The 11,136-nt window shown below is 44.8% G+C and overlaps 1 pseudogene; it reads right to left on the bottom strand.

Annotated features, from left to right (window-relative positions):
• Window positions 1-246: 246 nt before the first annotated feature.
• LOC146871799 (uncharacterized) lies at window positions 247-10,893 on the bottom strand (annotated as a pseudogene).
• Window positions 10,894-11,136: the final 243 nt, after the last annotated feature.

The following is an 11,136-nucleotide window of genomic DNA, read 5'->3' as shown; positions in this document are numbered from 1 at the left end:
TTAATTTACGGGTGCTATTTTTGCACTTTTTCTTACGGATGTCACTTTGGTGACTACTAGCAAAAGCACCACTGCTTGATAAAGAAAAACAAATATTAAGCAATATATTAAGTACAACCCTAGAAAACTAGTTTCTGATATATGTGCTGCAATATGAAAATATGTCTTATTTAATCTGCACAATGTTACTTGCAATCCAATCTGATTTATCCTTGTCATATTCAATTACATCGAATCACTCTACTAGAAATATTCCACCGCCCTCCTCTAGCCTATAAAACAGGAACATTTGATTTTGCAAGGGATATAGGATTAGTATATTGAGAAGGAGACATATCCAAAGGCAATGCAAACGCACCTGATCGGAGACAGAGGTATCTAATGACAAGAAACAAAGGTACTTAGAAGGGGAAGGCCACAAAGCCATACCTTTGGTTTCTCACATTTATTATACACATTAGTAGTGTTCTTGCATCTTTTACTCCTAAAAATGTAATCATATAATCTCTATTGGCTTGATTTTGAATTTTTTGCAATAGTTGTCAACTGTTCTGTGGAACTGTTCACTATTGTAGACAATCACTTTGCTTGGAGGAACCAAAGGAAATTGTTCCTGTGCCCCACGATGAACCCTAACAGCAGAACCTTTGGAAAAACTGCTGGCAGAGCATTGCCTCACTTGTACAGAACGTGTCCTTACTCCATCAATAGGATGGGCATTTACCAAGTGGTCCTTCGTGGATGTCTGTTGCTTGGTGAAGTCAATATGCTCAGAGTTTGAGGAAGATAGAATGTCTTTCTCTGATAATGTCTTGTAACTATTAGTTTTGCCAGTGCGTCCTGCTATGAGCCACTGAACCAAGCGACTCTGAGAGCTGAACGGATATACCTTCTTGTCCTCCATTACAGCAAGAGTTATGCTTTTACATGGGCTGGGGCAAATGGGTTCTTGAAGAGTTCCCTTCAGTTGCCATTTCTTTGAGTTACCATTCACTTCTGCATCTTTTCTCTTCCGGTCACGTGGCGAAGCTGTCTTGGAACCCTTTTCCGTAGTAGCTAATGTTCCATCTACCTGTGAATTTGTTTCACTCTCCTGATTGTCTCTCAGACTATACAATGCTGTCTGATAGTGTCCATTTTCCTCTGCAGATTCAAATATTACTCCTTTATGAAAGTGAAGAGAGTTGGATGGTACTGGCCATCGTTCATCTTTTCTACCCACACAGTGCACAGACTGTTTTGGGTGCCTCATAAACTCCTAACAGATTTTGGAACCTTTACATTTAACAACGTGTTTTGGGGGGAGCCTAGGTAATCCCTGAATACACCTGACACATTTTGGTCTTAACAACAGGCTCTAAGGAGCAGGGCTTCAATCTGCCTACGAAATCAAGCAGCTCTTCAAAGGACGAATGGTCAGAGTATGGGACGACATGAATATCCTTGTGCCACATATTAACTTGTCGGCTGGTTGGCACAATTGCAATTGTTGGGTGAGTGCGATTCCAGTGCATCATGTTAGTATAGTTTACAGCAGACTGCTCAACAACGCTGATCCTACCTGCTGCTTCTTCTGATGTGAAAACATCTTCCAGTTCTAAAAGCTTTAGTAATTTAAGTCTTTGGGGACTCACAACAATCCAAGTTCGAAAAAACCTGGCTAATTCAATCAGTAATGACTCTTTACCTATGCTGTAAAGACCTGTAAAGGAGAAAACATTTTAATGTGAGAAAAACTTGCTAAGCATAACATGACGATCTGTATAATTAAACAATTAACAATAGTTTGTCAATCCAAGGTCAATTGTGGAAAAAGTCTTTAAATTTATAACTGGGTAAGAGCAAATGCAGATACTTAGCAATAATGTATAAATAAAAGTTTATTACAAGTTCTGAAGTAACTCAAACATTAATTTAATTTAATTTAATTGTGGGTTTATATAGCGCTAGAATCGACTCCCGGAGGAGTATCTCCGCGCTTCAACCGCTGGGGAACCCGTCCTGGCTCACCCTGAGAGATGGTCCCTAATGGGTATCTCTAAGGTGCGACCAAGCATCCCCGGCGGTCTGGGGGGGCCGTTGTGAAGATGAGGCAAGCTAATGCCCAGAGTTGCCGAGTGTGGTCCCTGACTGGAGTAGGCACCGAGTCGAGAATTATCGAGCCCGCTGACCCTGGTCCACGACCCTGCCGCGTCGGGAATCGAACCCTGGTCCCGGGCCGTCCTCTGCTTACGGGTCTGCCGCCTCTAACCAGTGAGCCACACCTCTCCACCAGTCATTATTTCGTTTTGTCCAAAGTCTGGCTTGTATAATTGGCTAAACATTTACGGTCATATAGTGCACTCCAGAATATCAAGTAGGTTACTTTAGGCTTTTTTCCTACTGCAACGTTCACAATTTTCAATTGACAAAACTGGCTCTATTTGGAGGTACTGGTCTGCTATTGAGTTGCTCCTAACTGAAGGGTGCTCCTATGGTGGTGAAGGGGAAAGGGAGTATTAGGTCAAGTGATCCTCAGCCTCAATCCATTCAGATTGTGGTGCCTCATGATACGGGTGGTTATTTTAGCGAGTAGGTTTTCTACTATTTTCATTTTTCGATTATATGTTTGCACTGTTGGTTAATATCACCAACTGTACCGTCTGCCGAAAACAATTACAAACTAGTAAGTACACACTTAGTTACATACCTTTTAAAGCAATATTTCTGCTTATCTTCAGGCAGATTCCTCACCTTATGAATATCCTTCAGGTGCCAAACTGGATCCAGAAACATTTCTGCCACCAATAGCTCGCCGCTCCATCAGGTGGCGCCAGGCAGATACAGCTGGGCTTTACCCCCCCTCACCCCCAGAATGTCAAGGCCCAAAGACATATAAGGCACTAAATGGAATACTGGATTCAGTTCCTATGAGCTTTTCCATGCCCCACTAGTTCATGCAGAAAGGAATGGAGATCGTACATGACAGAGACAATAACATCACACAGTACACTGCAAACCTTGGAATCTTATTAGCAACATTAGAAACTCACAAGGGAAGTCGCAAGGCAGCGAATAATATAGTGTCCACATGGTAAAGTGTGAACGAAGGAAGGCATGCTTTTCTTCTGATGGATACTTCTCAAAGAAATACCCACCAGGAGGTTGGAAAGAGTACTGCCAACCAGCCCTGGCTGTGCAGTAGTACTCTGTGTACTCAGCTGAGTACCTCCTGCATAATCAAAGAGAACTTGGAACTGGAGCAAGAAAGAATTCATCAATTCTCACTCTTATACAGGTACAGCAGACGGGGATATATATTCTCTGTCTACACTTTCACAAACGGTTTGAATTGGTCCGTCTTTCATGTGTTCTTCTAAGGCTGTCCTCCAGACTAAGCCTTTGTCTAGAGTGATGATTCTCACAGCAGGGTCATCACTTTGTTGGAAACCCCCCAAAAGATGTACAAATAATTGTGAGCTTTCTGTACCGTGCTAGCAACATCCGCACCTACCAGAGCTCCGTAAGAGAGAAAAGTCTTTCAAAAGACCCCTTCACACTCTTGACAACAGCAACTGCTGCCCCACCCTTCACCTCTATCATCCACCATGAAGAAGTATTTAGGGGGACTTATCAACCGCTCTCTGCAGCATAAGGAACTCATTCGATTTCTATGGGGAACTCTTTCCGCGCTTCAATGTCTACGTCCCCTCTCTCCAGTTTCAGGAATGTCCTGAATATACTTTCACTGTCTGGTAAAGTAACCTCAACTTCATTTTGTGCACATGGGACCCAATGGGGCCCATATGCCACCTTCAATTTAGTTCCATCACACATGGACAATGTGTGTAACACAAAGACCACAAGCATACATACACAGACACGTGTTTAATGGAACTTTTCATGAGTATGCCAGTACCTAACTGCTCTTATGATACAGATTAAAAAAAAAGTCTGGTCTCACTAGGATCACTAAAAACATATGTAGCCACCACAACGCTACACGCTTGATTCCTTGACAGGATCGGTAGTCCTCTGTCATTATGAAGAGAACCCTTCGTGCACCCTCCAGGTCCAGGACCAGATTCACATCAAGGGACAAGCCGAGGCCTTTGCATCCAAACTACATTAGGGTAAGGTTAGGGCCTAATTTCCACACACCACAGTACCAGATACAAGTGATTGGGCACAAAACTGTCTAGCACGCAGGGAATATTCCCGTTTTAATACCCACCGATTTTGTTTCTATCAAAGCCCTGTAGAAGGTGCAGGAGGATCGAGCACAATCAATAGCCTCAGATTAGGTAAGGAGGGCTTGATATGCTCATCTGTTAGAACTCAGCACTTGGCCCCCTCTTCATCACCCAAAGAGGGTGAACCTGCTTTCACAGCAAGATGGTTGAATCCTCTATGCCAATCCTCTAGCACCATGACTCCAAACAAGGAGATTGAGCTGTGTCAACCAACAACCTTTGTTTACCTCTGAAGTGGCAGATATCATTTTGCATAACAGCAAATCTGCCACACAAAAAACACATTTATGCAGGCCACTGAAATAAGTTTGTTGACTGATGTGACTAAAGGTTTGAATCCTTTCTGTTCCCACTTTACTATGATTGACGGTTCGTGCTGAATATTTCCTAACAGTGCTTGTAAGTTGTTGCAGGGCTATTTTGCTGCCCAAGTCCTGCTTCATGTGTCTCTCTAACCAGCCTTCATTATTTAAGTTGACACTGGTAGCGAGTTTTCTGAAAGGTTTGATCTATTTGTTTCCTTCCTCTCCATTTATTATTCCACAATGGATTTGAATTTGTTATTAACCTTCCTCATTGTTTCCCCATTCGAGTCAATGTTCAGTTACCCAGTTTGACTACTGACAGTGAAATTTGTTTTCTTATTGGTAGTAACTTCGGCCTATAGAGACGGTGAACTTAAGACCCTGATGGCCCGGCTACCTTTCACTGTGTTCTGGCTGGATAAACTTGTTCTTCGTGCATACCCTTCATTTCTACCTTAAGTTGTGTCTGCCTTTCACATGGGCCAGACTGTCACTCTAGCATTTTTCATTCCTACCCCACCGGAGAATAGAATGGACTCCATGTATGCAGTATCTTATTACATTGGCTGTTTATGGCAAGGCACAGTGTATCATGATCCCATTGGATAATTGTCCCGCTAATCATTTCTAGGTCTCGCCTGAGCCAGCGCTTTAGCGCTGCTCTGGCGAGAGCTTTAGTAAACGGGGGATTTGGAAGTGCAGACTAGTGCTTTTCAGGCCTCCAGCTACAGTGCATGTGCGCCGGGCGCGCGCACCATTTGTCAGCCTGTTGATCACTTTTGCGGCCGCTTTGATGATCTCAGTGAGCCGCGCGGCCACTGAGAACATCAAAGCGGCCGCAAAAGTGATCACCATTTGCCACCCCCTCCCTTGGCGGCTCGGATTTGTAGCTCAGCACGCTTGTAATAAAGCGGTGGGGTTTTTCGGCTCTTCATGGCCCAGCGTCATGGGTGGCTTGGCTTGGTATTATCACAGTAGTTAGTCTTTCCCCCACTGTGACCTCTTACTGTAACAAACTACCCGGCACTCTGCATATCCTTCCCTTTCATGCTTGCATGTTTGAAAGGCTCTTTTTGCCTTGCTGAAGGTAGCGTTAACATCCCAGGAAATGCAGTTTAATTGTTCCCAGTAATATTTACAAAGAACCGCACTCTTCTCTAAAATCTCGCCGATTTCCTGACTGGAACACGTCTGTTAGTGTATCCATATTAATGTTAACATATCACTCAGTTTGCAGTCGGTTACTTTGGGCCAGACGAGAGCGACCAGTCTGATCCCAGCTACATAGCACTCAAAGGCTGCTGGAAGGCTGTTAGGAGCTGTGGCTCATCTATGTCTGTCTGCATTTAAACAGCTTCTCTTGTCTCAAGTACTTTCTGACCCTTGTTAAACTCAAAACGATGATACTTCTGACAGCAGCGAGGTGCCAAGTTTGCTCTTATCCTAATTTTACAAAGCAGGAGTTGTAGCATAACATTTTTAACTGCAGCTCTGACTAAATATCACAGCACAAGAGACCTGATACACAGTGTGAGGATTGTGACATAATGACCCCTCTGCCCCACATTTCTCACGGCCTTACTTTATTCATTTCGGAAGTGGGAATCACCCCGATATCCCTCCCGCTCTCTCTATCTCTCTCTCTCCTCTCCTCTCTCTTTCTCTCTCTCTCTCCCTCCCTCTTTCTTTCTATTTCTCTCTCCCTCTATCTCTTTCTCTCCTCCCCCTCTCTATCTCTCTCCTCTTTCTCTCTCTCTCTCTCTCGTTCTCAGTCTCTCCCACCCTCTCTTGCTCTCTCTCTCTCTTTCACTCTCTCCTCTCTATTTCTCTTTCTCTGTCTCTCTCTCCCTCCCTCTTTCTCTCTTTCCCTCCCGCTCTCTCTTTATCTCTCCTCCCTCTCTCCCCCTGTTTCTATCTCTCTCCCTCTCTCTTTCTCGCCCTCTCTCTCTTTCACTCTTTCTAACCCTATCTCTCTCCCTCATTCTCGCTCTAGCTCTCTTTCTCTCCCTCCCTCTCTCTCGTTATCCCTCATCCCTCTCACTCTCGCACTCCACTCTGAGGCACGTAATAACACGCCACACAATTACACTCTACTAAATGCAACATACACTCCACATAATACCACTCAGTGCTACATAATTACATACCACATATTTACACTCTACTCAATGCAACATAAATACGCCCCAATACCACTCAGTGCCACACAATTGCAAGCCACATAATTACACTCTACTCAATGCAACATAAATACACTCCACAAAATACCACTCAGTACCACAGAATTACACACCACATATTTACACTCTACTCAATGCAACATAACTGCACTCAACATAATACCACTCAGTACCACATAATTACACATCACATAATTACTGTATTCAATGCAACATATATGCACTCCACATACCACTCAATACTACATAATTCAACGTCACATAATTACTCTCTACTTAATGCAACATAAATACACTCCGCGTAATACCACTCCGTACCACATAATAACATACAACATAATTGTACTGAACTCAATACAACATAAATGCACGCCTTTGGGTCAAGTCGCGCTATATAAAAAAGCAACAAACAAAAAACGTTTGCAATGCAATAGGTCTTGCATTACTGAATGTTTGCGCTACTGGTGTTGCATTATTATTAGCAATGCCAATAGCTCAAACTTTTATAATGCGAGACCTATTGCATTGCAAATGCTTGTTTTATTTGTGTGTAAAGAGAATGCTTGCCTGCATCCTTGTTTCGGGGTACATGCAACTGTGAACAGTCCCGCACATTTACTGTAAGATTTGGAGGAATTACTGCTCTGTAAATTTGTGTTTACATGTTGCTACATAAAGCATATTTACTTGCAAAAAGCCATGTTTTGAAGTGAGTTCTGAACAAGAACTCCTGAAATCATCCAGTACGCTTCTGTACACTTATACACTTTATGAAACACGAGATGTAGTGCACTCATATTGAGAAATGCCAAAGAATGCCCATCAAAATCCATGTTGCAGGATAATATCTGCTTCCCAATTGCTAGGGCACAGAATGATTAATTCATGTGCTTCTACTTTACCCTTAAGAGTTACTGCGCCAAAAGAGCATGAGTGACCTTGCTCGCTCACCAGTCACAGTTATCAAACCACCTGACCTGTAGTTACATGTAACACAGAATGCCTGCCTTCAAGGTATTGTGTGTGGAAATAGTGCACCTAAAATATGTGTTCTACAAGTTTCACCTTCACACTGGGAGAATTTTGCTCATATAATGCAGAGGAGGAGATGAGGCCTAGCAGTCAAAGCTGCCGACTTCGGAACTGAGAAACTAGATTTGAGTCCAGGCATTGACTGATCAACCCGTTTTTCTGGGAAAACTGCGTAACCTCCCCGTGCCTAACACAAGAAAAAAAAATCTGACCTCGTGTAATGTAATTTGATGGAAACATAAAGTGCTCTAATGTCCTTGGGGCAAGTTTGTGATGTATAAAACTACAAAAAATGCAGCATATAAGAATCATCAGATTCCTGCCCAGAATATCCATCCATCACTCATGAACAGGCCCTTTGGAAGGAAATGCCTTAGACCTACGTGCTTCTGCAGGCTCTCTGAGTAGTGAAAAATGACAGTGCGGGTGCTCAAGCATCTTAAATAGAATATAATTTGTTGCATTTTTTCATGGAGCAAAATATATAAAAACATACAATTTCACGTTCGGTTACGCTTTGCATGAAGATCTACTACGCCCTGTCCAAGAAATACCCTCCAACTGCCATTCGTGACCACCCATAAAGGGTTTTGGCTTCTCCTAGTGTTCTCAAAAGAGACTTCCCTGTGGCTGATATTCACCAGACAGCCACAAGGGGAACCAGAGGTGAGGGGACATCACCTGGAGTCTAACTTGAAAGAAAAGCTATTATTTGTCCTGGAATACCTGGTGGATCCTACCTGGAAAACCAGGGAAGGAGTGAGCTAACCCTGCAGAAGAGAGTGGACTACTCGTGTGGGCAAAAAGAATTGATGCTTGTCTGTCTGACAAAGGCTTCACGCTCAGAGCTGGTATCGCCAAAATGGTGACGTTGTGGCCCTACTGAAGTGTGTCTGGGCTGATCATCCTCTCGACCTTGATGTTGCAGCCATGGCACCAAAAGACACGCAATTGATGGACGGAATGCAGAACAAATCAAACCATTCACCCCCAGTCAAGAGATCTGGGTTAAATCCATCATTCTTTTGCTCACCATGCCACCCCAGTTTAGACCTGGCCATATGCAAATCAGCCTTGACCCTGTGCCCCATGGGAACAGTCCAGCCCGAACTGCCAAGCCAGGTCCTCCATGGACCGGAAACAAGCATCCTAGGACCGGTTTCGGGGTTTTACCCCTCTTCAGCCAGGATAGCTTGATTCCAGTGGAACAGTGAGCCCGGGACCCACGTCTGGGCATACCAGGTGCACTTAGGGCGAGAAAGCAAAAGACACACAATTGATGGACGGAATGCAGAACAAATCAAACCATTCATCCCCAGTCAAGGGATCTGGGTTAAATCCATCATTCTTTTGCTCACCATGCCACCCCAGTTTAGAGGTGGCCATATGCAAATCAGTCTTGACCCTGTGCCTCATGGGAACAGTCCAGCCCGTACTGCCAAGCCAGGTCCTCCCTGGACCGGAAACAAGCATTCTAGGACCGGTTTCAGGGTTTCATCCCTCTTCAGCCAGGATAGCTTGATTCCAGTGGAACAGTGAGCCCGGGACCCACGTCTGGGCATACCTGGCGCACTTAAGGCGAGAAAGCAAAAGACACACAATTGATGGACGGAATGCAGAACAAATCAAACCATTCACCCCCAGTCAAGAGATCTGGGTTAAATTCATCATTCTTTTGCTCACCATGCCACCCCAGTTTAGACCTGGCCATATGCAAATCAGTCTTGACCCTGTGCCTCATGGGAACAGTCCAGCCCGAACTGCCAAGCCAGGTCCTCCCTGGACCGGAAACAAGCATCCTAGGACCGGTTTCAGGGTTTCACCCCTCTTCAGCCAGGATAGCTTGATTCCAGTGGAACAGTGAGCCCGGGACCCACGTCTGGGCATACCTGGCGCACTTAAGGCGAGAAAGCAAAAGACACACAATTGATGGACGGAATGCAGAACAAATCAAACCATTCACCCCCAGTCAAGAGATCTGGGTTAAATCCATCATTCTTTTGCTCACCATGCCACCCCAGTTTAGACCTGGCCATATGCAAATCAGTCTTGACCCTGTGCTTCATGGGAACAGTCCAGCCCGAACTGCCAAATGTGTGCAGAGATTTGCTACTGAAGAAGAAACCATCATTTAATTGTGACACCCACCATGTGTGCCTGAATTGACTTTGCTGTTGAAGCTGTGACACTTGCACCCAGTGTGCCTGAAATTATGTCTTGGCACTTGCCCAATATGTGCCAAAACTGCTAGAAGTGAACTTGCACTCAGCTGCTATCCCCAGACCCGCAATGAGAAGTGAATTGCATTGCTACCGCGACTGAAGGAGGACCAAGCTGCTGAATTACCGATGCAACCAATACAGGAGGAAAGGAGACCCTGCTGTGACTTGCAGGCCTGAAGAGTGGGAAGCCAGAGCGAGGCCTACCGTAGAACCAAACAGTGGAAAAAAACACTAAGAAACTGAGAGGCTGCTAGTGCCTTACAGTGCAAAGTGAGGATGGGGGAGTTTGGGGGAGCGCTGCACGTGTGCAGAAGCCTACAACATGGTACCGTGGACAAAGGGAGGTCGAAGGTGGCGATGCAGCAGTATTCTTGTTTGTACAAGAGATTCTGGGTACCTGATACTTTCTGTGTGACATGTAGTGTTGAGTTTTATTAGTGTATTAAAGTGCTCCTCTTTTAATGATAAGCACTGGGTTGGACAATCATGCTATTACACTGTTGGATATCTGTTGAATTCAGTGCCTTTGTACCCCCCCTCCGCCAACTAACCCCACTGAGAAGTCGGTGCTTGCTTGCCATCGCGGCCATTGAGTCAGGTGCTGATGGGTTGCACTTGGACATGCTTGAAGAGCTTTAGTAGGGCAGACTCCAGGACATATGAGTCAAACAACCACAATCCCCACGACTGTGGCCAGGTTGACCCTGTTTGCCCACCCCCCTCAAATTGGGCCTGATACTGGGAATATTGAAAGGAGGATCTGACACCATCTGAGTTTAAAGGGGGACCCCCTCCCCGCAACAGGCTCTAGTGTGGCAACTGGTGGCGATCCCGTCTGCGACCACTCTGAGGACCACTCGCCAGCTGTTGGCACCAGCTCCTCACAGGCTATTGCATCGGACTTGGACTCTAATGGCAGCATGGTGCTGTTCCCAACAATCACTCCTCAAACAAATCATGATTTATTGGGGTGACACCTGTGGGTACTCTCAATATGCACACGTCTAATTACGTAAGATCACACTTGTGGAGTTATACTCACAGGACGGATTTTGCTTATATCTGAAGCAGCAGCTCCAATAAACGGGGTTCGCCCTATGCAGGAACTATGTTTGTGTTTACATGCCTTGCTGTGAATCCATATGCAATGTCCTTTTGCCTTTGT

The sequence above is a fragment of the Triturus cristatus genome, chromosome 1_1, assembly GCF_964204655.1.
Source record: "Triturus cristatus chromosome 1_1, aTriCri1.1, whole genome shotgun sequence".
Classification (NCBI taxonomy): domain Eukaryota; kingdom Metazoa; phylum Chordata; class Amphibia; order Caudata; family Salamandridae; genus Triturus; species Triturus cristatus.
Note: the sequence above shows the minus strand (reverse complement) of the source record. Positions and strands in the feature narration are given on the sequence as shown.